The sequence below is a fragment of the Oncorhynchus masou genome, unplaced genomic scaffold (assembly GCF_036934945.1).
Source record: "Oncorhynchus masou masou isolate Uvic2021 unplaced genomic scaffold, UVic_Omas_1.1 unplaced_scaffold_3873, whole genome shotgun sequence".
In the NCBI taxonomy this organism is placed as follows: domain Eukaryota; kingdom Metazoa; phylum Chordata; class Actinopteri; order Salmoniformes; family Salmonidae; genus Oncorhynchus; species Oncorhynchus masou.
This window is the reverse complement of record NW_027010275.1, coordinates 2,301-28,999: the sequence shown is the minus strand read 5'-3', so window position 1 is coordinate 28,999 and position 26,699 is coordinate 2,301. Positions and strand designations below refer to the sequence as shown.

Sequence of the window (26,699 nt, the reverse complement as noted above, 5' to 3'; positions counted from 1 at the left end):
TCACCTTTGCCTCAATTACCCTTCCTTTTATTTTCCTCTCTCAAAGATGCCGAAATGAAATGACATGTAGTGTCTGCAAGATGGGTAAGTCAGATACATCAAACTATCAAATACTTTTATACTGTGTGTATATATACATTAAGTAGAGATTGCCTAGATATGTTTAGCTCCAAGTTTCATCATGACCTGGAATAAGAAAATAAAAAATGTAATGTGTCACAGTTCTTAAGCCTAGTCATGAAATGTAATCAGATAGGAATGGCTATTATCCATCATCTGATGAATGTTTAAATGTAAATATGTAAACCGGCTATGTTGTTCATTCATGAATTGATATGGCTTTTGCATCACTCTCTTTGCAACCATGAAAACACTTTAAAATTACAAATAGTTACACATTCAATAGATCATTATTAATTATTTTCTGACTATTATTTGTATTAATTTAATTTTAATTCACTACCTTAACTGACTAAAATGAAAATAGAATTCACCCCAACCCTGATGCAAATATTGATATAACATGAACATTAAGTCTTATATGGGTGAGTATTATTTTTACAGAGTGGAAGAAATTACCATGTGGCGAATGGACAGAATCCCATGTGAGCTCCTGGTTAAAATCCATTGGAGTGAAAGAGAAGTACATTCTGAAACTGTATGAAGAGGAGGTTACAGGACCTGCACTAATTGAGTTACAGGAAAAGTATCTACGCGATACAATTGACATGAAAGGCGGCCAAATCCAACTAATGCTGCACAAACGAGATGAACTTTTGAAGCCAGTACCACAAAAACAAAAGCAGTCAGTAGCACACAGAGAGATACCAGCCATGTTGAATCTAGTGCTGTGTTCACACAAGAATCTAAAGACAAAGTTTCAAGATCCAGTGTAAAAATTGAAAGTCGACCTGTTTCATACCAAAATCGGGCAGGCATCTTTGCCGCTTTGTGACTTTCGAAAATTTGATGACATTGAAAAAGAATTCAGATATGTAAAAAATACAGTACTTCCACCAGAGACCGAATTGAAGACATTATTGTTCCATGCCATGAATACAAGTCACTGGAAAATGCCCACAAATTGGAACCACAAAAACTCAAGGTCAAAGTTGCAAGTGAGGTGCTCAGATTTGCATGTGCATGCATGAATATGCGGTCCAATGGCACAATACACTTTGGGGTTATGGATAAAGTTAAAGGAATCTACAAACATGGTGAAATCATAGGAATACCAGTTGAAAACCAAGATGTATTTGTGGATGCATTGGACTACATTGAAAAGAGCTTCAGAGGATCAGAGCATCAGTGTGATGCCAGGAAATGCATAAGGAATCCAAAGTTCATTGAGGTAATGACAAGGAGGCCAGTGAAACAACCTGGATCATTGAATATGATGTTGTCCCCAAGGCAAAAATGGTAAAAGACAAACTGTACAGTGTCACTATTCCAAAGTTCAGCGAAAAATCAACAAAGTAATCTATGAGGAGAAAGCCACCACAGAGTAGGGGCTAACACACCCCGCATATCAGAGGATGGCCTAATTCATTTCATTCAAGACCTGAGGGACAAAGATCAACAGAGAGAGGAGGCTGAACTCTCAGACAACCAAACAGCTTCTGACTGTAGAGAGGATCAGAAGAGGAAAACTCTCCATCCTCCTCACATGTGGAAAAAAGTACATGGATGACTCACTGTTCTACATCATCGTGACAAACAAACTTAAACAAGATCATCTTGAGAACATCAACTTCTTTGACTCACATGAATATATTTTGTGTATTTGACTTTGACCCAGATTCTAAGACATTGGGTCTATGTAAGAAATATAAAGAGCACCATGCCACAAACCTTCATTTCCTGCATGACTATGCTAATGATAGTGGGGTGAAGACCACTGACTTCATAAACCGTTTGAAGCTCTTTGATAAACCAAGCTGGATTTTCTGCAACGGGCGAAGCGATTACCTTGGAGATGAGAAACCTTGTGATGAAAAACCTGGATGAAAACCAAAAAAAGCTACTGAAAAGGGCAGTGTCCGTCATCTGCAATGACATCCTTCCTAAAGGTTCATTTGTGGTGCTTTTCTTGCTCATGTCTCAGGTCGAACAGCCACTTGTTGATACATTTCATGAATTCTATGCAGAAATGAATGGCCATGAGGATTTGGTTATAATATCAGAGTCCAAAGAGAACTACAAAAGTGGTCGAGCCTTGCCCAGGTATCTTGTAGCATGACTGCACTCAAAGAGATCAGTATTGTTGAAATGCCACTGAGTCATGTTGATGCCACTGTTCAAACTATTCAGCCTACAGTTAGTCGACCCACAAGGCGTTACCAGTCTTCAACAAAGGCTTGTGCTTCTTCAAGCCAGTTGAAGAGGATGAGATGAATTCTTTGGACATAGTCAGTGTTGACCAGTGTGATAACACAAAGGTGGAGATAATGGACCAAGACCAAATCAACACCATTGAAAAGTATTTCTATCAAGGTGGGAAGATAGACTGGATGAATTTGTGGCTTGCAGACAAAAAATCTATGTGGGGAGGTTATCAAGCGAGACGCATACAAAGAAACAAATGACATTCTGGAGAACATTGTACAGCGAAGTGAGTCAAAAGACCCATCGAGACTGTGAATATATGTCACCATCCTGGCAGTGGTGGGAGTACAGTTGCACGACAGATCCTCTGGAGTTGGAGGACAAAATTGGATGTGCAGTTGTTAAACAATCAAAAGAATTCACAACTGTGTGTGAACATGCAGTGAGTTTACGGAATATGAAGAAAAGGACAAAGAGCTGTCTACGTACTGTTGCTGTTGGAAGATTGCAATGGAGATTATCTGGATGACCTTTAGGCGGGAAATAGGCAACGCTATTGCAACAAAAAAAATAAGTTCCTCTGTCCTATGTTTTATCCTGCTCATCTGCAAAATGTCTCATGATCCAGAGAGAATGTGCCGGCATTGCCGTCTGGACCGTCGCTGTGACACACAAACTGACAGATGGAGAGAAGACTCTCTTCTCAAGGAAACTGGAGAAACTAAAGCTGACTTTAAACCCGACTTCATTCTCACATTTGTACTGATGAGTGAGGGCTTTAAACAAGCTACATTGAGGGGATTTGTGAAAAATCTGCTGGACAAAATTGATCATCTATCTCTTATCACTTTCGGCTTATGAGATTTGTAGCATTGTTGAACTGTTACATTCATGACTCCTACATATCTGTGTCACACTGTGAGGCTTCCCTTGGCATAGATATGCACATGGATAAAACTGCTCATGCATTTCTGGACTGTCTCAGCGAACAAGCTAGACTTGTTTTCATACACTTTCACCTTTCAAAGGAGAAAGTCCATTACACATCTCGGCCATACGGATAATTCATCCACTGGTGGCAAAGGAAATTCTGAAGCAACTCTCTACAATCTTGCCTCAAGCATGATCGCAATGGATCTACTACAGGACAAAGTACTAATGAACCATAGGTTTGGCAAGGATGAATTTTTTGGAAGTCCATCAAAGTTCTCTTCATCAGACGAACAAAAAAGCAGAGGAGATCCTAAAGACAGTTCATTCTCTCTGATTGAACATGTCAGCACTGAAACAGGAGGCATTCAAACAGCTGTTGATCTTTTGATAGCAGCTACACATCTTTAGAAAAGATCCATTTGTTGCCCAGCAGCTTGCACGTCTGCTTTACACAAACACAAGATCGAGGAAGCCCTGCGTTGGGCTAAAGAGGCAAAAGAAATCCTGCCATATGATACATTTGTCCTTGACACATTAGGACAGGTGTACAAAGGTGGTTTTACCACATGCATGACACCCTTGACAAGCAAGAATTAGTGCCTGAAAAGGTTACTGACATCATTGGCACTGCCTGAAAGGAATTTCTGCATTCCGTGCCTCAGAAAAATACCCTTAAAAAAGACAGTCAGTCTGAACAGCTCCTACTATGGGAGGTGGATGTTGGATGTAGACTGCTTCAACTCATATCATCAGTTGATGTTTTTTCAACCAAAAGGGGAAATTCTGAGTTGATGAAATATTTGCTGACTGACTACACTACCCAGGCAGTTACAAATCCTTGGCGGAGTTTCCACAACCAGTTGAAAGGAATGCAAAAGAGCATTTACCATGCTCTTGAGTGCATTTCTGAAGACCTCAGTTACTTTCAGACAGACATTAGTGATGAGGAAGAGGAACTGACACAAGAGAGCCTGGAACAAGTACACAATCCAAGGAAATGGCCAAGGACAAGTGCTGTGTATGCTGGCTTTTTTGTAATGTTTCTGATCTAGGCAACCAATGCCTGACAAACATTGATGCTGAAATAGCCACTAATCCTGAAATAGCCAACCCATTCCAAAGAAAATGAAAATTTATGAGCTAGGGGAGGAAACGTCACGTCCATCCTGTCATTACTCTATGATCAGAAGACAGAGAGATCTGCTAAAAAGCTGGAGGCAATAATTGGCATGTATCCAGAAAACCTCAAAGGAATGACCTTGACCAGACAGAACTTGTCAACTTCATATTTTGTCAGATAGCTCTTGCTTGTGCTTTACCTGGCTCATCAAAGTTACTTTTACCTCAACAACTCCAAGATCTCAGCATGAGATTTAACACATAGGGAAAAACATGTCAACAGCTAGTGCTCTCTTCTTCTTTACTTCTGCTCTGGCCAGAGGAGCCAAGCAGAGAGAACACTAATCCAGCTCATAGCCAAGTTCTCATGTCAGCAATTGATGCCCTTCAGAGACTTTATGAGCTCAAAATTCAACATGTTCCTCCAAGGAAGAGTAGAATAGCGACCCACTTCTTTCTTGGAAAGGCAAGGGGTCTGTACAAGATTGTCCACAAGGGTCTGATTGAAAAGCACATAAAAGGGGGAAATCTCAGTGAAAGAAGAATGAAGTGGCTCCGGAGGTGAGGTGTGGACAACCCCGAGGTTGTACGATTGCTGAAACGTGTTGAAGGATGGACAGAAAATGGACACCTGTTTGTTCAGGGTACAGCCAAAGGGAGCAAGATCAGGGTCATTCCACGATATTCAGCCTCTCTACCAAATGCAAACGAAAATGTCACTTTCTACCTAGGCTTTTCTTTTGACGGGTGCTTGCTTTTGACATTCAAGTTTTGGACTAATCTAACAGATCTAAGGATTAATGCTACAAACCACAAGCATTAATACAAAATAAGCTCCCAACATGATCGCCTACTACATTATCTAAGAGCTGTTACGAGATATCGCTGTCAACAGGTGACACTGCTGTTTAATCTGAGTTTGGTATTCTATTGTAGCAGTGAGCCAAGTGAGGCACTGTTTCCTACGCACTGCATGGAGTTGTATGCATGCAATCCTGATAATGCTGAAGTAAAGATACTTATATGAACCATACCTTGCTCTTGTATTGTATAATAAGTACATAAAACATGATGTCAAAAGTCAGAACCAAAAGATATGTCCTCAACGGAGAAAAGCATTCTATGAAGGGCCTTGCCCACAAGCTAGCCAACAACGAACGCAAAAAAGAAACAAACGGCTTACCTGGCAATTCCTGTATCAGAGCCCAAGGACAAGAAGAGCGATATATATGATAACTGGACATTCTTTTGAGCACAATGGTAAAACTAAGAGATATCTACCTGTCTGGAAAAAAAGGAAGAAAGGGTCTGCATAACAACTCTGCTAACAGTGATGGGAAAGGAATGCCACCTGTTACAGCGGCATCTGAATATGCCTGAAGCAGAGAATGGACTTGTAAAAAATGATTGAGGCGCTACAAAAACAATTTGAACCCTCCAGAAACATAATCTACAAGAGGTACGTGTTCAATGCTTGTCAACAAAGTCAATGTGAAACAGTAAAGCAGTACATTGCAAATCGTAGGGAGCTAGCAGACACGTGGTTGTTGGCGCATTACGAAGGGAACTAATCCATGACAGGCTTGTCATTGTCACTAAGAATCTTGGTGTACAAGCATGCATGCTCGAGAACCAAAGCTCACACTGAACAAAGCCATTGACGTGTCGTTCAAGTGAACAAGCACCAATGCAAATCAAGAAAATGGGAGGAGGTAAACCAAAGACTGTAAAATAAATTATACTGTACCTCCCAGGAGCAATGTTCAGAATCAAAAGGCCAAACTTATGGTCACAGTTTACAGGGGTTATTAACAAAAATAGACAGACAAAAGACTCACCCAGTCATTACTGTAGTTCAGTACTTTGCCAGAGTTTGTAAACAAGCAAACCTCAACTCAATCTAGTAGAGGAATACAATGGGTCAGATGACCAAACAACAGAAGTGAATACAGCAGCCTTGCCTATGCAGCAGCTACCAAGAAGGATACATATTCCACTGGAAGAAAATATTACAAAGGCCAAACATTCAATGACAAAATCATCACAAATGAGCTAACAACGTGGATCAGCAACATGGTCGTCATTGAAAAGCCAGACAAACTACGAATCTGTATGTACACCCAGTGCATTCAACCTTACTGAGATTGCACTACCAGATGCCCACCATAGAAGAGATTATACCAGAGATATCCAAAGTATTCTCAGTACTCAACACCAAAGATATCCATTGGCAAGTCAAACTTGATGAAGCGGGCAGCTATCTAACAACTTTTGGACACCGATAAGCAGGTATAGATGGCTGAGAATGAATTTTGGAATCAAGCCAGCAGCTGGAGAATACCAGCGCAGGCAGCGTGAAGCACTACAGGGACTAAAAGGATTGAGTGTCATCGTAGAGGATATTCTACCCTATGGATGTGGCGGCACAAATGAGAAGAAGTGAGAACAAGCGACGGCAGATCCCAACAGAAACCACACAGCTCTCCTGCAGAGAGCCAGAGATATCCATCTGAAGTTGAACACAAACTCAGGTTAAAGCTACCTAGTGTGCTGTAGCATGGGTCATCTTCACCACAGAGGGCCTTCGCCCCGACCCAGAGAAGATAGCAGCCGTTCAAAACATACAGAGATGACCGACATCAATGCACTGCAGCGGCTGTAAGGGTTTGTGAACTATCTTGAAAAATCAAAAGGAAATCGCTACACACTGCTGTTCATGCTTGTAGCTGATTTTATTGTTACAACGTTGCCCCTTAGATCTTCATCAGGCATCCATGACCTAAGGGTCGAAATGTTGTAACAATAAAATCTCCTGGGAGAATAAACAGCAGTGTGCAGCGTTTTTATTTTTCATGAATTCACCTATAACTCCAAAACCAACAAAGAAGTACCTGGATGTGGGTTTGTTCTTCAGCTTTTGTTTGTGAACTATCTTCAAAATTCATGCCCCACCTATCTGATGTGTGGGAGTCGCTTAGACCACTGATTGACAAGGACATTGAATGGACATGGCTACCACAGCATGGCCCAGCAGTTGGGACTATTAAACAGTTAAATTCACACTGCAGTGTGATGCCAGTGAGACAGGCCTTGAGAAAGGAAAATCTGAAGGCATTTGCCTCGAGAACATTGATATGCACAGATTGAGAAAGACTCCAGCTCCATGTGCAACACAAACAAGGCAAAGAATTACAAGCTGACTTCCTGTCCAGAACTCCTCAATCAACCCCAGAGCACAGTCAAACACAAACACCAGCCAGTCTACGCTTTGGCCCTGGCCACAACTGACCTGGAACAGGTGGATCACACAGTGATGTGAACATCTCAACTAAGACACAAGTCATGCTCAAATCAACAAAGGCTGGTCCGGAAGTTCAGAACCAAATAGGCTATGAGTCACACTGGAGAGATTTCTGGACACACAAGAGGAGCGTATGTTTCTTTCGCTTCGGGAACAACAGTTGTTGACCTTGTATGTAAACAAATCATCTGTGTCAAGAAACCATCAGTCTCATGACACCAGAATGGCAGGTGTCAATGGGAGTTTCCTGATATCAATGTACATCTATATCAAGAAACGCCATGAATTGCGGTCTGCAATTACACCATATTCTGTTTTCTGGCCATGGATTACGGAGGATGTAAAGCTCTTCATCAACAAATGTGTCACCTGCAACTCCATTCAGAAGAGACAGCAAATGTGTCACCTGCAACTCCATTCAGAATAGACAGCAAATGGAGACATTCATCCCCAACAAATCGCTCCCCTCCCATGGTACAAGGTCTGAATGGACTCACAGTCAGCAAAACCAACTACCTCATCATCGTGGATTATTATTCTGACTATTGGGAGCTGGACGAACTGACTGACTCCCTCAGCCACCGTCATAGAATGGTGCAAAGGGCAGTTAAGAAAACATGGCGTTGCCCACACTGTTGTCTCTGGTAATGCCCCCCTTTTCCTGGAATGGATTTCCCTAAATGTGTTAATGAGTAGGTCTTTAGACACGTGATATCATCACCTTGCCACGAGATGTTGCCAGTCAGTAGGTGGCGCGGCTCTTACGTGTATCTGAGTTATGTATTCTGTTGTACCAATGAGCCAAGTGAGGCACTGTTTATTATGCACTGAAATGGTGTTGTAGTTAAGACACTATATGAACAATACCTTACTCTTGTATTGTATAATCAGTACATTAAACAAGAGCTAGTAAATGTTTTGAAACAGTGATATTTTGAGATGACTAAGAAGTCATTTGTAAAAACAGAGGGTTTTAAATAAGTCCCTGTTTGAATAAAGTGCAAATATATAATGAATACTGTTGTTGTATGTATAGTAATTCTTTACTGTCCATATATTACAAGCAGTTTTGTTTTTGTCAATGTAAATGGGTGTGTAGGTTCATGTATGTATTCAATGCACAGTACCTTGATTTGTTATCATTGAACCTTATCGTCAATTAAAGGAACATAATGTTTAAAAGTAGCCTTTCCATGTCGCTTAGCTAGCTTTTTATATACAGTACACTAAAACCTCATGTACAGTATCATGACGTAGCCCTTTCTGGGTGTAGATCATGGCAAGCTGATTATGACAAAATGGAATGAACTTTGAACTCTTATTCACTAAAGAAGAAGTTATACATCCTAGAAGTCAAGTTATCAGCTGCAGCTGTAAACGTTCGTGTCCTAGGAAAGGAGACAATCTCTTCAGAACAACAGGGTAATACAACGTATCTGCTCTACCACACGACGACAGGGTACTACGAACAGAAATATTCTTCAAAGGACAAGGCGATCTCCACTGGGCAAACCAGCCTTCCATCTTCGACCCATCTATCGAAGCGCAGCTCAGTGTAAATATTTCGTCTAACATTTTACTTTTCCGAATGGGCGGTTATTAGGATGCATAAGATTCTGTATTTACGATAGCATAGCTTCACAAGGTGCAATAGAGACCCAGTCATTTTGTTCCCCAGTCTTCCCGCTCTTTCATTCCAACCCTAACAACCTTTCTTTGTGTAACCAGCCCTCATATCGGTTTCTTCCGCTAGGACGTTTTTCTTTATGACATGATTAGTAATCAATGTATAATCCATCCTGTGTAAATGTAATTCTGTGTGATTATTTTGGTATTATTCTGTGTTCCCCTGACTTCCTAGTTAATTAAATTGACATGATTAGTTTAATCAGGTAATAATAATTACAGAGAATTGATTTGATAAAATAGCATTTAATCCATAGCCAGAGACACGACAACAGATATCTACTAAGTGTGCATGGAGTACTGTTGACTACTCCATGTGAAAAATGAACAGTTTGTGAACACTCAGATGTAACACCTTATCTTGGAACCAACGTTTATTATGGGTACTTAATAACTCATGTGTGGTGGACACATCTTACTTTATCCTAATATTGTCAACCATATTATTTCCTATATTGCATTGTGAAAGTGTGAAATGTATACTGTATATTGTCTGTACCTGCAGTGTCGCAACACACCTTACTGTATCGTCCAGAAGAACATGTCATGGGTAAACACAATCATAATACTTGACATGGTTTATTACATTATGTATTTATTATTTACTTATCTAATCAATTCATATTGTTTTATTATTATGTTACAGATACAGTTATCCTGTGTGTGTGTATCCTGTGTGTGTGTTTTTCTCTCCTTCTCCTCACAGGTGAAAATCATCACTCCCCAATCAGTCAACAATCAATCATCAATCAGAAGACACACCTCCTCATATTTCCTGACCTATCACAGTTCCTTCCCCATGGTTTAAAACCCCATTTGTTTGTTCTACAGCTCAGCTCAGCTCAATCTCTCTGTAAATGCCATGTCTGTAGGTCTCTGTGTTTCACTCTCGCTTTGTGTCGTAACCTCTCTTTGTTTAAGCACCTCATAGCACTTTGTCATCACCTGTGAGTATTGTTTTTGGTTATGGTGTTTGTGTTTGATTGCTGGTGGAAAAGGGGGAAACCAAGACAAGTCGCCCATGGGCATACACTACCCGTAGGTGAACTTTGTTAAATACACTAGTTAGAACTGGGCGGACCACCCACTGTATTTTTGGTTAGTTAGTTAGCTGTTGTTAAAGTAGGCTAGTCTAGCTTAGGGGTGTTTTTTGAATACTTATTGTTTCTTTCCTTGGGTCCAGCCCAGCCCCTTTTCCTGCTCCCCCCATTACCGTGTGTTTATAAATAAACCTAGAGTTTGACGGTAGATTTCAGTTGTCGTGCTTATTTCGTTCACACTTTTCCTTTGTCACAATAATAATTTGCATGAGTTATGTTACGAGTCTCATTACCATCCCCCCCTAGACTGTCGGGCCAAAAGGGATTCGTAACAATTATTAAAAAGCTGAATCTCCAGTTCATACAGAATAGGCTATCTAAAACAGGAATGAGTCATCTTCTCAGTTGTACAGGTCACACCCTTCATTATTAGAGCGGTCATGTTGGGGATTAATCAGAATTAGTTGGGTAACATAGATAAGATGCTTTATTTTCATGATATGCTTATGAGTTATTTCTCATAAGAATGTATTTTGTTGTACTATAGTGGTGGCCATTGGCAGTTATCTGTTCTCTGTCAGGACTAAGTTGCTTGGGCCGCAGAGAAGGGAGAGGTCAAGGTGTCATCATGTGTAAACATGTCTTTTGCTCCACTGTGTCTGTGTGCCAGTCACTCCCTACTTTTCCCATCGGGGAGAGGATGGCAGTGTCTGGAATCATTCTATGCTCCCTCTTTTGTTGTTCCTATCTTGACCTATAGCCTCACTCTCCTCTCCGTGAGCTTGTCCAGGATTGGTTGTATTTAGAATTGGTTGTATCTAAATGACAATTTGATATATATCATAGGGTGGGGGTAATGTCTTGGTACCATTTTGTACCAAGGACGAGATAAGAGCTTTGTTTAGGAGACCAAACTGAACGATAATTTATAGCCAACTCTGTCTGGCTAGGGATATTCCTCTCTGAAGTAAAGTCTTTCTTTGTGTAAGTTCCTGTGAGACCTGTGGTTTGTCATGTCGTCTAGGGGGTGGATCTGCTATAAAGGATCCCATTTGCCATTATGTTGGGCACTCTCAACTTTTCATTAGAGATACTGAACTGTTGAAAGTCAAAATGCTATTGCAAAAGCTTAATTATTATTAAAGGTGAAGATTAAGCATAACTCTGACTGGTGTGTGATTTGCTCTCTCATCATTTGGTAATTAAGGAAATTTCCACGACATTCATCACACATTTTACCATTCAACATGAAATTATACTGTACACCACAGACTCTGGACTGGGAAAGGTTCAGGATCCAGTTACTATCAACTGTTGTAAGAAAGATATTGATACAGAAAGAATAGTCCTATACATATCGTCTTCGAATATAGAATAGTCTAAGGCAGGGGTCTTCAACCTTTCTCGGCCAGGGACCCCACCCAGGCAAACGGACAACCCAGGGACCCCCATCATATGTGAACAAAAAAACATTTTGATGTTTTCAGATGAACGTAAGCATTTCACTGTAAGGTCTACAGTGACCTTTAGTTTGTGTGGTTGTGTGTGAGTCAGTGTGTGCAAGCGCATGTGAGCATCTCCCTGATATCCTGTGAAATGTGGAGATTTGAAACATTTGTTTCGAATACTCAGGTGTCCTGCTTTATTCGGCGCATTTGACAAATTAAATTTGATTTGATAATGGGAATGAGAAGTAGCCTAATCAACATTTTAAAGTATATACATTCAGTCGATGGTTTTTCATTATTTTGACATCCCCACGTTATAATTGTAAGAGGAAGTGTAAACTCTAACATAGCCTATTAGCAAGAATAATGACTCCAAACACATTTTCACTAATAGCAGCTTTTTAGCTGGTTAAACAACGGTTTACCACATGTATGTAATTCAAAATGTGTTTATTCTGTTGCTAGCGACATCCATAAAAACATTGAAATAAAAAAAAAGGTTTTATCTTTGCTGGACCCCAGGATGAATACCCTGGTCTAAAGAATCAAGCTCTTTAAAATATTATAATAAATCATATTAACATGTAACTAAGAGTTCTGTTGCTATGACTTTGCAATGGCTGTGGAAAAACTGGCTAAAATAATATACATCAAGGCTCAGATATTGCATGAATATTGTCTTCCACTCACACCTTAAAGGCCCAGTGCAGTCAAAACTGTGATTTTTGTCTTTATATATATTCCCACACTATGAGGATGGAATAATATTGTGAAACTGTGAAAACTATGATAATGTCCTTTTAGTGTTTGAGCTGTTTTAAAAGAACACCTGAAATTTCAGCTTGTTTTGGTGGGATGGAGTTTTGGTCTGACTGGTGACATCACCAGGTGGTAATTTAATTTGTTTTTCTACTAGCAGAGCAGGAGGAAAGTAAAAGGGTGTAATGTCCACACCTATAGAAGAGAGCTTCAGTAGCGGCCTCCAGGAGACATGATAGAGGGCCTCATGCCCATGGTTGGTGGGGAGAGTGGGCTAAGTAGTTCCAAAGTTTTAGTTGAGCCACCCCTTTTTTCTGGGAAACCATGTGCATATATTTAGGACGAGGTCATAATTTCATGGAGTCTGTGAAGGAAGATACCACATGGAAAAAGTGGTAAGCAAGTTAGGTCCAAAAACAGATTTTCAAAAAGTCTAATTTAATGTGTTAGAGGCTTCATGGCGCTTGTATCTAATTCAAAGTATATTGTTTTAAGACATTTACATTTACATTTAAGTCATTTAGCAGACGCTCTTATCCAGAGCGACTTACAAATTGGTGAATTCACCTTCTGACATCCAGTGGAACAGCCACTTTACAATAGTGCATCTAAATCATTAAGGGGGTGAGAAGGATTACTTATCCTATCCTAGGTATTCCTTGAAGAGGTGGGGTTTCTGGTGTCTCCGGAAGGTGGTGATTGACTCCGCTGTCCTGGCCGTGAGGGAGTTTGTTCCACCATTGGGGGCCAGAGCAGCGAACAGTTTTGACTGGGCTGAGCGGGAACTGTACTTCCTCAGTGGTAGGGAGGCGAGCAGGCCAGAGGTGGATGAACGCAGTGCCCTTGCTTGGGTGTAGGGCCTGATCAGAGCCTGGAGGTACTGCGGTGCCGTTCCCCTCACAGCTCCGTAGGCAAGCACCATGGTCTTGTAGCGGATGCGAGCTTAACTGGAAGCCAGTGGAGAGAGAGAGGAGCGGGGTGACGTGAGAGAACTTGGGAAGGTTGAACACCAGACGGGCTGCGGCGTTCTGGATGAGTTGTAGGGGTTTAATGGCACAGGCAGGGAGCCCAGCCAACAGCGAGTTGCAGTAATCCAGACGGGATGACAAGTGCCTGGATTAGGACCTGCGCCGCTTCCTGTGTGAGGCAGGTCGTACTCTGCGGATGTTGTAGAGCATGAACCTACAGGAACGGGCCACCGCCATGATGTTGGCTGAGAACGACAGGGTGTTGTCCAGGATCACGCCAAGGTTCTTAGCGGCTGGGAGGAGGACACAATGGAGTTGTCAACCGTGATGGCGAGATCATGGAACGGGCAGTCCTTCCCCGGGAGGAAGAGCAGCTCCGTCTTGCCGAGGTTCAGCTTGAGGTGGTGATCCGTCATCCACACTGATATGTCTGCCAGACATGCAGAGATGCGATTCGCCACCTGGTCATCAGAAGGGGGAAAGGAGAAGATTAATTGTGTGTCGTCTGCATAGCAATGATAGGAGAGACCATGTGAGGTTATGACAGAGCCAAGTGACTTGGTGTATAGCGAGAATAGGGAGAGGGCCTAGAACAGAGCCCTGGGACACCAGTGGTGAGAGCGCGTGGCGGGAGACAGATTCCTCGCCACGCCACCTGGTAGGGAGCGACCTGTCAGGGTGGACGAACCAAGCGTGGGCCGCGCGAGATGCCCAACTCGGAGAGGGTGGAGAGGAGGATCTGATGGTTCACAGTATCGAAGGCAGCCGATAGGTCTAGAAGGATGAGAGCAGAGGAGAGAGAGTTAGCTTTAGCAGTGGAGCCTCCGTGATACAGAGAAGAGCAGTCTCAGTTGAATGACTAGTCTTGAAACCTGACTGATTTGGATCAAGAAGGTCATTCTGAGAGAGATAGCGGAGAGCTGGCCAAGGACGGCACGTTCAAGAGTTTTGGAGAGAAAAGAAAGAAGGGATACTGGTCTGTAGTTGACATCGGAGGGATCGTGTAGGTTTTTTCAGAAGGGGTGCAACTCTCGCTCTCTTGAAGACGGAAGGGACGTAGCCAGCGGTCAGGGATGAGTTGATGAGCGAGGGTGAGGTAAGGGAGAAGGTCTCCCGGAAATGGTCTGGAGAAGAGAGGAGGGGATAGGGTCAAGCGGGCAGGTTGTTGGCGACCGGCCGTCACAAGAAGCGAGATTTCATCTGGAGAGAGAGGAGAAAGAGGTCAGAGCACAGGAGTGGGCGAGAGCAGGAACTAGGCGGTGTCGTTTGACTTAGCAAACGAGGATCGGATGTCGTGGACCTTCTTTTCAAAATGGTTGACGAAGTCATCTGCAGAGGAGGAGGAGGGGAGGAGGGATTCCAGGAGGGAGGAGAAGGTGGCAAAGAGCTTCCTAGGGTTAGAGGCAAATGCTTGGAATTTAGAGTGGTAGAAAGTGGCTTAGCAGCAGAGACAGAGGAGGAAAATGTAGAGGAGGGAGTGAAGGGATGCCAGGTCCGCAGGGAGGCAGCTTTCCTCCATTTCCGCCGCTGCGAGCTCTGTTCTGTGAGCTGCAATGAGTCATCGAGCCACGGGTGGAGGGAGAACCCGAGCCGGCCTGGAGGATAGGGGACATAGAGAGTCAAAGGATGCAGAAAGGGAAGAGAGGAGGGGTTGAGGAGGCAGAATCAGGAGATAGGTTGGAGAAGGTATGAGCAGAGGAGGGAAGAGATGATAGGATGGAAGAGGAGAGAGTAGGGAGAGGAAGAGCGAAGGTTGGGACGGCGTGATACCATCCGAGTAGGGGCAGTGTGGGAAGTGTTGGATGAGAGCGAGAGGGAAAAGGATACAAGGTAGTGGTCGGAGACTTGGAGGAGTTGCAATGAGGTTGGTGGAAGAACAGCATCTATTAAAGATGAGGTCGGCGTATTGCCTGCCTTGTGAGTAGGGGGGAAGGTGAGAGGGTGAGGTCAAAGAGGAGAGGAGTGGAAAGAAGGAGGCAGAGAGGAATGAGTCAAAGGTAGATGTGGGGAGGTTAAAGTGGCCCAGGACTGTGAGAGGTGAGCCGTCCTCAGGAAAGGAGCTTATCAAGGCATCAAGCTCATTGATGAACTCTCCGAGGAACCTGGAGGGCGATAAATGATAAGGATGTTAAGCTTGAAAGGGCTGGTAACTGTGACAGCATGGAATTCAAAGGAGGGCGATAGACAGATGGGTAAGGGGAGAGAGAGAATGACCACTTGGGAGAGATGAGGATCCCGGTGCCACCACCCCGCTGACCAGAAGCTCTCGGGTGTGCGAGAACACGTGGGCGGACGAAGAGAGAGCAGTAGGAGTAGCAGTGTTATCTGTGGTGATCCATGTTTCCGTCAGTGCCAAGAAGTCGAGGGACTGGAGGGAGGCATAGGCTGAGATGAACTCTGCCTTGTTGGCCGCAGATCGGCAGTTCCAGAGGCTACCGGAGACCTGGAACTCACGTGGGTCGTGCGCGCTGGGACCACCAGATTAGGTGGCGCGGCCACGCGGTGTGGAGCGTTGAAGTGGTCTGTGCAGAGAGGAGAGAACAGGGATAGATAGACACATAGTTGACAGGCTACAGAAGAGGCTACGCTAATGCAAAGGAGATTGAATGACAAGTGGACTACACGTCTCGAATGTTCAGAAAGTTAAGCTTACGTAGCAAGAATCTTATTGACTAAAATGATTGAAATGCTACAGTACTGCTGGAGTAGGCTAGCTGGCAGTGGCTGCGTTGTTGACTTTGTAGGCTAGCTGGTAGTGGCTGCGATGTTGACACTACGCTAATCAAGTCGCTCCGTCGAGTGTAATAGTTTCTACAGTGCTGCTGTCAGGGCTAGCTGGCTAGCTAGCAGGTTGATTGCGTTAATGTTACCTTAAAAGAACGACAATAGCTGGCTAGCTAACCTAGAAAATCGCTCTAGGCTACACAATTGTCTTAGATACAAGACGGCTATGTAGCTGAGCTAGCTACGATCAAACAAATCAAACCGTTGTACTGTAATAGTTTCTACAGTGCTGCTATTCGGGGGCTAGCTGGCTAGCTACGTTAAAAGAATGACAATAGCTGGCCAGCTAACCTAGAAAATCGCTCTAGACTACACAATTGTCTTAGATACAAAGACGGCTATGTAGCTGGCTAGCTACGATCAAACAAATCAAACCATTGTACTGTAATGAAGTGAAATGAAAATGTGATACTACCTGTGGAGCGACGCGGAATGTTGACCGGGTAGTTGAAGTTCAATTCGGTAGAGGTTGGCTAGCTGTTGGCTAGCTAGCTAGCAGCATCTCCTACGTTAAGGACGACAAATAGCTGGCTAGCTAACCTCAGTAAATTAAGATAATCACTCTAAGTCTACACACTCTAAACTACACAATTATCTTGGATACGAAGACAGCGAAGACAACTATGTAGCTAGCTGACACTACGCTAATCGAGTCGTTCAGTTGAGTGTAATAGTTTCTACAGTGCTGGTGGACAGTGGATGTTAGCTAGCTGCTTAGCTAGCTGCTGGGCAGATACGTTAGGACGACGAAATACGATAATTATGCAATTATCTTTGATACAAAGACGGCTATGTAGCTAGCTAAGAAGAAATTGCTAAGATTAGACAAATCAAACCGTTGTACTATAATGAAATGTAATGAAAAGTTATACTACCTGCGGACCGAAGTGTAGATGCGACCGCTCGCTCCAACCCGGAACCGGAAAGACTTTATACATCAGTTTATACATCTTTAAGCTTCAATCTGAGGTCGTAACCTAACATGAAAGTGCATCCTTGTAGCTGTGTGGGCTAATATAGTCAAAATGGTTGCTTTGGAGTACATTGTGCCATTTGGCCAGGGGCAAGTTGAGCCAATGCCTCAACATAACCCATACAAATGATGAAACATGTTGTGAGTAATATGAATAGTATTTTTGTAATTTGTTATACATATGAACTCAAGATTCAAGTGAATTTTTCAAAGGTGATGATAATGTTTCATACAGTACAGCATTTTGTAGATGTATACCGTCTTACCCCAAGGCGGCTCAATGCTCAATTTATCCATATCCCAGGTAACTTGTGCAAAGAGACCACTTTTTTGACAAGCTATATTTTCTAAACTGTAATGTTTACATGAATTCTGATTATGTCCAGGGATACACAACATCCTGAAATATACAGTACCAGTCAAAAATTTGGACACACCTACTTCTTGAAAGGTTTTTCTTTATTTTTACTATTTTCTATATTGTAAAAAAAGTAGTGAAGACATCAAAACTATAAAACAAATCAAAATATATTCTATATTTGAGATTCTGCAAAGTAGTCACCCGTTGCCTTGATGACAGCTTTGCACACTCTTGGGATTCTCTCAACCAGCTTCATGAGGAATGCTTTTCCAACAGTCTTGAAGGAGTTCCCACATATGCTGAGCAATTGTTGGCTGGTTTTCCTTCACTCTGCGGTCCAACTCATCCTAAACCATCTCAATTGGGTTGAGGTCAGGTAGTTGTGCAGGCCAGGTCAAATAGCCCTTACACAGCCTGGAGGTGTGTTTTGGGTCATTGTCCTGTTGAAAAACAAACGATAGTCCTACTAAGCGCAAACCAGATGGATGGCGTATCGCTGCACAATGATGTGGTGATCATGCTGGATAAGTGTGCCTTTAATTCTAAATAAATCACAGACAGTGTCACCAGCAAAGCACCATCACACCACCTCTTCCATGCTTCATGGTGGGAACCACACATGCGGAGATCATCTGTTCACCTACTCTGCTCTCTAAAGACAAAGTGGTTGGAACCAAAAATCTCATATTTGGTCTCATCAGACCAAAAGGACAGATTTCTACCGGTCTAATGTCCATTACCTGTGTTTCTTGGTCCAAGCAAGTCTCTTCTTATTATTGATGTCCTTTAGTAGAGGTTTCTTTGCAGAAATTCGACCATGAAGGCCTGATTCCGCCTCTGACAGTTGATGTTAAGATGTGTCTGTTACTTGAACTCTGTGAAGCATTTATTTGGGCTGCAATCTGAGGCTGGTAACTCTAATGAACTTATCCTCTGCAGCAGAGGTAACTCTGGGTCTTCCTTTCCTGTGGGGGTCTCATAAGAGCCAGTTTCATCATAGCGCTTGATGGTTCTTGCGACTGCACTTGAAGAAACTTTAGAAGTTCTTGAAATGCTCCTTATTGACTGACCTTCATGTCTTAAAGTAATGATGGACTGCCGTTTCTCTTTGCATATTTTAGCTGTTCTTGCCATAATATGGACTTGGTCTTTTACCAAATAGGGCTATAATCTGCATACCACCCCTACCTTGTTAAAACACAACTGATTGGCTCAAATGCATTAAGGGAAAGAATTTCCACAAATTAACTTTTAACAAGGCACACCTGTTAATTGAAATGCACTACCTCATAAAGCTGGTTGAGAGAATGCCAAGAGTTTGCAAAGCTGTCATCAAGGGAAAGGGGTGGCTACTTTGAAGAATCTCAAGTAAAAATATGTTTTGATTTGTTTAACACTTTTTTTGGTTACTACATGATTCCATATGTGTTATTTCATAGTTTAGATGTCTTCACTATTATTCTACAATGTAGAAAACAGTAAAAATAAAGAAACCCTTGAATCAGTAGTTGTGTCCAAACTTTTGACTGGTACTGTACACTACCGGTCAAAAAGTTTTGTGAACACCTACCCATTCAAGGGTTGGAACCAAACATCTCCAATTTAGACTCCAAGACCAAAATACATTATGTTTCATCCTTGTCTGCAAAAGATGCCACAGCCCAGAAAAGATGAGCAGAACAATGCCTTCGCAGACAGTAGCAGTAACACACAAGCTGTCTAGCCAGGAGAAAGATTCTGTTAAAAAGGAAACGTCAGGAACTGATTTTTGAACCCAGTCCATTCTTGCTTTTGTACTCATGAGTGAGGAATACCAAAAGAATTACATTGAGGACTTTGTGAAGAACCTACTGGAGGATATTGACCACTCATCTCCTCACCACTCGCCTTATCAGATTTGTGGCCTTGCTGAACTGTTATGTTTGAACTCCAGCATATCTGTGTCACATTGTGAGGCCTCCTGGGCTTAGGTATTCAAATGGATCGTTTCCGTTACCATACATTTGTGAATTCTCTAAGTGAACAAGCTAAACTTGTTTTCATACACCTAAGAGAAAGTACAACACAAATCTCATCTGTTAGAATCCATCCTCTTTTAGCAAAGGAAATTCTGGAACAGCTGTCTGCCATTCAGCCTCAAAGCTCTATCGCAAAGGATCTTCTCTTAGATAAGGTGCTGATGGATCATAGGTTTGGTAGGGATGAATTTTTAAAGTTTATCCGAGTTCTGCTCCTCAGACGAAACAAGATAAGCAGAGGAGATCCCGACGACAGTTCTTTCTCTCCTTTAATTGAGCATGTCTGTACAGAGAAGGATGGCCTTCAAAAAGCAATTAAACTTTAGAAGTAGCCTACACTTACTTTGGAAAGAATGCATTTGTAGCCCAGCAGCTTGCACGACTGCTTTACACAAACAAATTATTCATTGAAGCCCAGCACTGGGCGGAGGAAGCAAAAGCACAGCTTCCACATGACACTTTCATCCTTGATACGGTGGGGCAGGTGTACAAGAAGTGGTTTTATGAACAGCATGATGCTCTGAAGAAAGCTGAACTAAGGCCTGAAGAGGTCTCTGAAGCCATTGGTACAGCTCTGAAAGGAATTGCTGCCTTCCGTGCCTCTGAAAAAGCTCCGAAATCAGAGACAGCCAGTCTCAACAGCTCCTACTTTGGGGAAGTAGACGTTGGATGTCGGCTACTTCAACTCATATCATCAGTGAATGTTTTCTCAACAAAAGAAAGAAAGTCTGAACTAATGAGGTATTTACTCAGTGACAACATACTAGACACTGTCAAAAAACCCTGGATGAAGTTCCATGGTCAGTTAAAAGGAATGCAGAAGAGTATTTACATTGCTCTTGAGTGCATTTCAGAAGATCTCAGTTACTATCGTAGAGATATAAGTGAGGAAGAAGAGGAGCTTGACACAAGAGAACCTGAACAAGTGAGCAATCCAAGAAAATGGCTTACAAAGAAAAGTGCTGTTTATGCTGGATTTTTCTGTAATGTTGTTTCACATTTAGACAGTCCAGTGTCTGACTGCAGTGACACTGGAACGGTCCTCCACTCAAAAGACAAATGAACATTTACCAGCTGGGTGGTGGTAATGTCACAACCATACTCTCCCTGCTCTCTGATCAGAAGAATGAGAGATGTGGCAAAAAGCTAGAGGAGACAATTGCCATGTATCCAGAGAACCCCAAAGGAATGACCTTGACCAAACAGAACTGATCAACTTCATTTTCTCTCAAATAGCTCTTGCTTGTGTTTTACCTGGTTCTTCAAAGCTGGTTGCGCTACGAAGCTTCAAGATCTGAGCATGAGATTTTACAGGGAAGGCAGCAGGTCAGCAAGTGCCTTCTTTTGCTTTCAATCTTATTCTGGCCAGAGGATCCAAATGACAACCGTTGGAAGGAAGCTAGCTCTGCAAAAATGAAAAAGTCTTAATCTCAGCAATTGACGACCTTCAAAGACTATGTATGCTCAAAACAAAACCACAGAAAGGGAGAATAGTGACTCACTACAGGGAGGAGGTGGGCCTCGGAGTGTGGTGTCAGGAAAATAACCTCACACTCAACGTCAACAAAACTAAGGAGATGATTGTGGACTTCAGGAAACAGCAGAGGAACACCCCCTATCCACATCGATGGAACAGTAGTGGAGAGAGTAGCAAGTTTTAAGTTCCTCGGCATACACATCACAGACAAACTGAATTGGTCCACTCCCACAGACAGCATCGTGAAGAAGGCGCAGCCTGGCGGGCTGTATCACCGCCTGGTACAGCAACTGCTCCGCCCTCAACCATAAGGCTCTCCAGAGGGTAGTGAGGTCTGCACAACGCATCATCGGGGGCAAACTACCTGCCCTCCAGGACACCTACACCACCCGATGTTACAGGAAGGCCATAAAGATCATCAAGGACATCTACCACCCGAGCCACTGCCTGTTCACGTTCACCCCGCTATCATCCAGAAGGCGAGGTCAGTGTGCAGGTGCATCAAAGCTGGGACCGAGAGACTGAAAAACAGCTTCTATCTCAAGGCCATCAGACTGTTAAACAGCCACCACTAACATTGAGTGGCTGCTGCCTACACACTGACACTGACTCAACTCCAGCCACTTTAATAATGGGAACTGATGGGAAATGTTGTAAATATATCACTAGCCACTTTAGACAATGCTACCTTATATAATGTTACTTACCCTACATTATTCATCTCATATGCATACCTATATACTGTACTCTATATCGACTGCATCCTTATGTAATACATGTATCACTAGCCACTTTAACTATGCCACTTTGTTTACATATTCATCTCACATGTATATACTGTACTCGATACCATCTACTGTATCTTGCCTATGCTGCTCTGTACCATCACTCACTCATATATCCTTATGTACATATTCTTTATCCCCTTACACTGTGTATAAAACAGTAGATTAGGAATTGTTAGTTAGATTACTTGTTGGTTATTACTGCATTGTCGGAACTAGAAGCACAAGCATTTCGCTACACTCAGCATTAACATCTGCTAACCATGTGTATATGTGACAAATAAAATTTGATTTGATTTTGGAAAGGCAAGGGGTCTGTACAAGATTGTTCATCGAAGTGCAATCGAAAAGCACATAAAGGGAACTCACAGAGAGAAGGCTCAAGTGGAGGTGGAGAGGGTGGACAACCCCTGAGGTGGTGCAAATGCTGAAACGTGTTGAAGGATGGACAGAAAACGGGCAACTCTTTTGTGCGATGCACTACCAAGGGAAGCAAGATCAGAGTCATCCCCTTGTATTCTGCCTCGTTACCAAATGCCAATGAAAACGTCACTTTTTCCTAGGATTCTTTCGATGGGGTGGTTGCTTTTGATAGTTCTGGAGGAGTAAAGTACACTTCAACTTTATGTCCATATAAGCACAAAATGGATAATATGCAAAGGTTTCTACAACATAATAAACCAGAGAGTAACCAAATGAATGTGATTTACATTTTCACTACTGTGAATGGTTAGCAGCTGATTATGAGCAAAATGCAGCAAAATGTAAATACAATGGGAACTCCTGGAACACATACAGTACATTGTCCTGTTTGAATAAGCTGCATTATGCAAAAGGTAAATAATGTTGTGGTACTGTATGTATGACAATGATGTGGCCGGGTGGGGAGCATTGGACAAACTTCGTGTCAGGATTTGGCCAGGGTTGTTCCGGGTTTTGGTCACTAGATGCCCCCATTGTGCTTTTTGACCTTATGTTTTTTCCCTTGTTCCCCATTATTATTTGCACCTGTGCCTCGTTTCCCCTGATTGTATTTAAACCCTTAGTTTCCCTCAGTTCTGTGCTCTGTGTTTGTATGTTAGCACCCAGCCCTAGTGTTCTGTGTATTCTTGTCGATTCCGGTGGATGCTCTTGGGAGTTCTGTTTTTGTTTTTGTGGATCTCTTTGGGCTTTTGTGCTATTCCTACCACCTTTTGGATTTGCCATTTTTTGTTTTGAAGGACTTCTCCTTTTACTTTATTAAATACACCGTCTTAAGTACTGCTGTGTCTGCCTCATCTTCTGGGTTCTGCTGACTATTCGTGGCTCAGTTGGTTAAGTGACTGTTTCTCACTCCGGAGACCCAGGTTCGTAACTGGGTCCTGACAGAAACACAGAGCCAAAAATGAACCCAGAGGCAGCCAGTTCCCAGGACCTTTTGCCATGCTGTCCCACCACCAGGAGACTGTCCAACGCCACGAAGCCGCCCTGGTTCAGCAAGAGGCCTTAATGGCTAGACATTCTCATCTTCTGTCGGAGATGCTGACTTCCATTAAGCAAATATCTGATCGTCTTACCCCGGCAACAGTTCCCGTCCCAGTACCTCAGATTCATGTACCCATGGCAGCTAACCCCTGGCTGAACCTCGTCTCCACCTCCCAACGGTTCTCAGGTGATCCAAGTGCTTGTAAAGGGTTTCTCACCCAATGTTCTCTCTCCTTTGAGCTACAACCCTCGTCGTTTCCCACCGACCGGTCTAAGATCGCTTATATCATCACCCTGCTGTCGGGAAAAAGCCCTGGCCTGGGCTACTGCTGTGTGGGATGCCCATAGTTCCTGCTGTGCCAGCTACTCTGCCTTTGCTGAGGAATTCAAACGAGTATTTCAAGGCCCAAGCAGTGGTTCTGACTCAGCCAAACAGCTCCTGACTCTCCACCAAGGTTGGCGCAGCGTGACGGACTATGCCATCCAGTTCGCACGGTGGCAGCAGCAAGTGGCTGGAACAACGAGGCGCTCACGGTGTGCTTTCTGAAAGGCCTTTCCGACACTATCCAAGATGAACTGGCCACTGGAACCACCGGACAATCTTGAGTCCATGATCAAGTTGGCCCTCACGCATTGACCAGCGTCTGAGAGAGAGAGAACTCAACCGTAGACCTCTAGCCCCTATCAGTCCCAGCTCCGAGTCCCCACCTTTATCCTCGCTGGCTCCATCGAACCCATGCAGATTGGACGCATCTCCCAGGCTGGAGAGAGACCGCCGGATGAGGAGCGACGCTGTCTATATTGCGGCAAACCGGGCCATTTCCGTTCCACGTGTCCCGGGCTCCAGGGAAACGCCTGTCCCGTACAGACCGGGGGAACTGTAACGGGAAACATAACCTCCTCCCATCCGTCCAACTCCCGCTGCTCATTCCAGTCACCCTCTCCTGGGACAACCACAAGCTTCACCTTCAAGCCTTGGTAGACTCTGGAGCCGCAGGTAACTTCATGGATGGTGTCTGGGCGAAGGAGAATGGCGTTCCCTCTGAACCTCTAAGTGAACCCATGAGGGTCACTACATTGGATGGAAGCCCTTTGGGATCTGGACTTGTCACTCATGTCACTACCTCCTTGCGACTTTCAGTTTCACAACACCAGGAATTGATGAACTTTCATTTGATCTCCTGTTCCGAGTTCCCTCTCGTCCTTGGATACCCCTGGCTTCACAGCCATAACCCTCACATCGACTGGTCTGTGGGCACTATCAAGCAGTGGGGTCCTACGTGCCAAGCTACTTGTATTTTCCAGAATTCCCCGAGTTCTACTCCCGAGTCTTTAGAATCCATCGACCTGACCCGAGTTCCCGAGTGTTACCATGACCTCAAACTGGTGTTTAGCAAACAGAGGGCCACCATGCTACCACCCCATAGACCTTACGATTGCCCCATCGACCTGTTTCCGGGCACTTGCCCCCCAGGGGTCGGATCTTTCTCCACCCGAACGAGCTGCTATGGATACCTACATCAAGGACGCTCTGGAAGCAGGCCTCATGCGTCCATCCACCTCCCCAGCGGGGAGCAGGGGTTTTTCTCTTTGTGGCCAAGAAAGACGGTGGATTACGTCCCTTGCATCGACTACCGGAGACTCAATGCCATAACCGTCCGTAACCGCTACCCGTACCCCTTATGGCCACAAGCCTTCGAGCTGCTCTTCGGCCTGACCAACGCCCCCAGCGGTGTTCCAAGCGCTCATAAACGATGTGCTTAGGGATATGCTTAACATATTTGTGTTCATTTACTTGGATGACATCCTCATCTTTTCGAGCTCCCTTCAAGAACACACTAAGCATGTCAGACAAGTACTCAAACGCCTCCTGGACAGCCATCTGTACGTTAAGCCGGAAAATGTGAATTCCATTCATCCCGAGTACAATTCCTGGGATTTGTAGTGGAACCCGGTCGAGTCCAAATGGACCCCAGGAAGGTAGGGGCGGTAGCGGATTGGCCCACCCCCAAATCCGTTAAGGAAGTTCAGCGTTTCCTGGGCTTCACAAACTTTTACCGCAAGTTCATCAAGAACTTCAGCTTGGTGGCAGCCCCTCTCTCAGCTTTAACCAAGGGTGGCAATGCAAGGTTTTTTGGGGGAAGAGAAGCTGAGACGGCCTTCCAAGGACTCAAGCAGCGCGTTCTCTGCTCCCATCCTGATACTACCGACTACGGATGAACCATTTGTGGTGGAGGTAGACGCATCAGAGGTTGGTGTTGGAGCTGTCCTGTCTCAGAGGGGTGAAGACAAGAAGCTTCATCCGTGCGCTTTCTTCTCACACCGGCTTACCCCGACTGAGAGGAACTACGATGTGGGGATCGTGAACTCCTAGCGGTTAAGATGGCATTGAAGGAATGGAGACACTGGCTCGAGGGGGCTTCTCACCCGTTTCAAGTGCTTACGGACCACAAAAATCTGGAGTATATCCAGCAGGCGAAGCGGTTGAACTCTAGACAAGCTAGATGGTCTCTTTTCTTCAATCGATTCCAGTTTATCCTCACCTATCGGCCCGGGTCGAAGAATCTCAAACCGGATGCCCTGTCCCGAGTCTACGCTCCTGCCATTCGAGATGACACGGACATGCCTGTCCTTCCTGCTGCTAAGATTGTGGCTCCGATCTCGTGGCAAGTTGAGGATACCGTGAGACGTGCTCAAGCTAGCGAACCGGACCCGAAAGGAGGTCCTGCCAATCGGTTGTTTGTCCCCAAGGCAGTGAGGACTCAGGTCCTTCTGTGGGGGCACTCCTCTCGCCTCACCTGTCATCCGGGCGTAGGTCGCACCTGGAGTTCATCCAGCGTAAGTTCTGGTGGCCTACCATAAGAGAAGACGTTGCCACTTTCGTCAATGCCTGTCCCGTGTGCTGCCAGGGCAAATCTTCTCACCTCCGCCCTCAAGGACTCCTTCACCCTTTACCTGTTCCCCACAGACCCTGGTCCCATATCTCATTGGACTTTATTACTGGACTTCCTCCATCCCATGGCAATACTACTATCCTAGTCATAATCGACAGGTTTTCAAAGGCGGCCAGGTTCGTCCCTCTGACTAAGTTACCTTCTGCCAAGGAAACGGCTGAGTTGGTAATTAATCATGTGTCCGAGTCTTCGGCATTCCTCAAGATATGGTTTCTGACAGAGGTCCCCAGTTCGCTCAAGGTTTTGGAAGGCCTTCTGCCAACTCATGGGGGCTTCTGCCAGTCTATCTTCAGGGTACCATCCG

At 44.0% G+C, this 26,699-nt stretch overlaps 1 long non-coding RNA gene and 1 pseudogene across 1 annotated transcript; both read left to right on the top strand.

Annotated features, from left to right (window-relative positions):
- LOC135534724 (sterile alpha motif domain-containing protein 9-like) lies at positions 1-25,173 on the top strand (annotated as a pseudogene).
- On the top strand, positions 9,177-10,612 carry LOC135534725 (uncharacterized). The gene is made up of 2 exons (XR_010454731.1): positions 9,177-9,914; positions 10,071-10,612. It is a non-coding gene; the product is annotated as an uncharacterized LOC135534725 (long non-coding RNA).
- Positions 25,174-26,699: the final 1,526 nt, after the last annotated feature.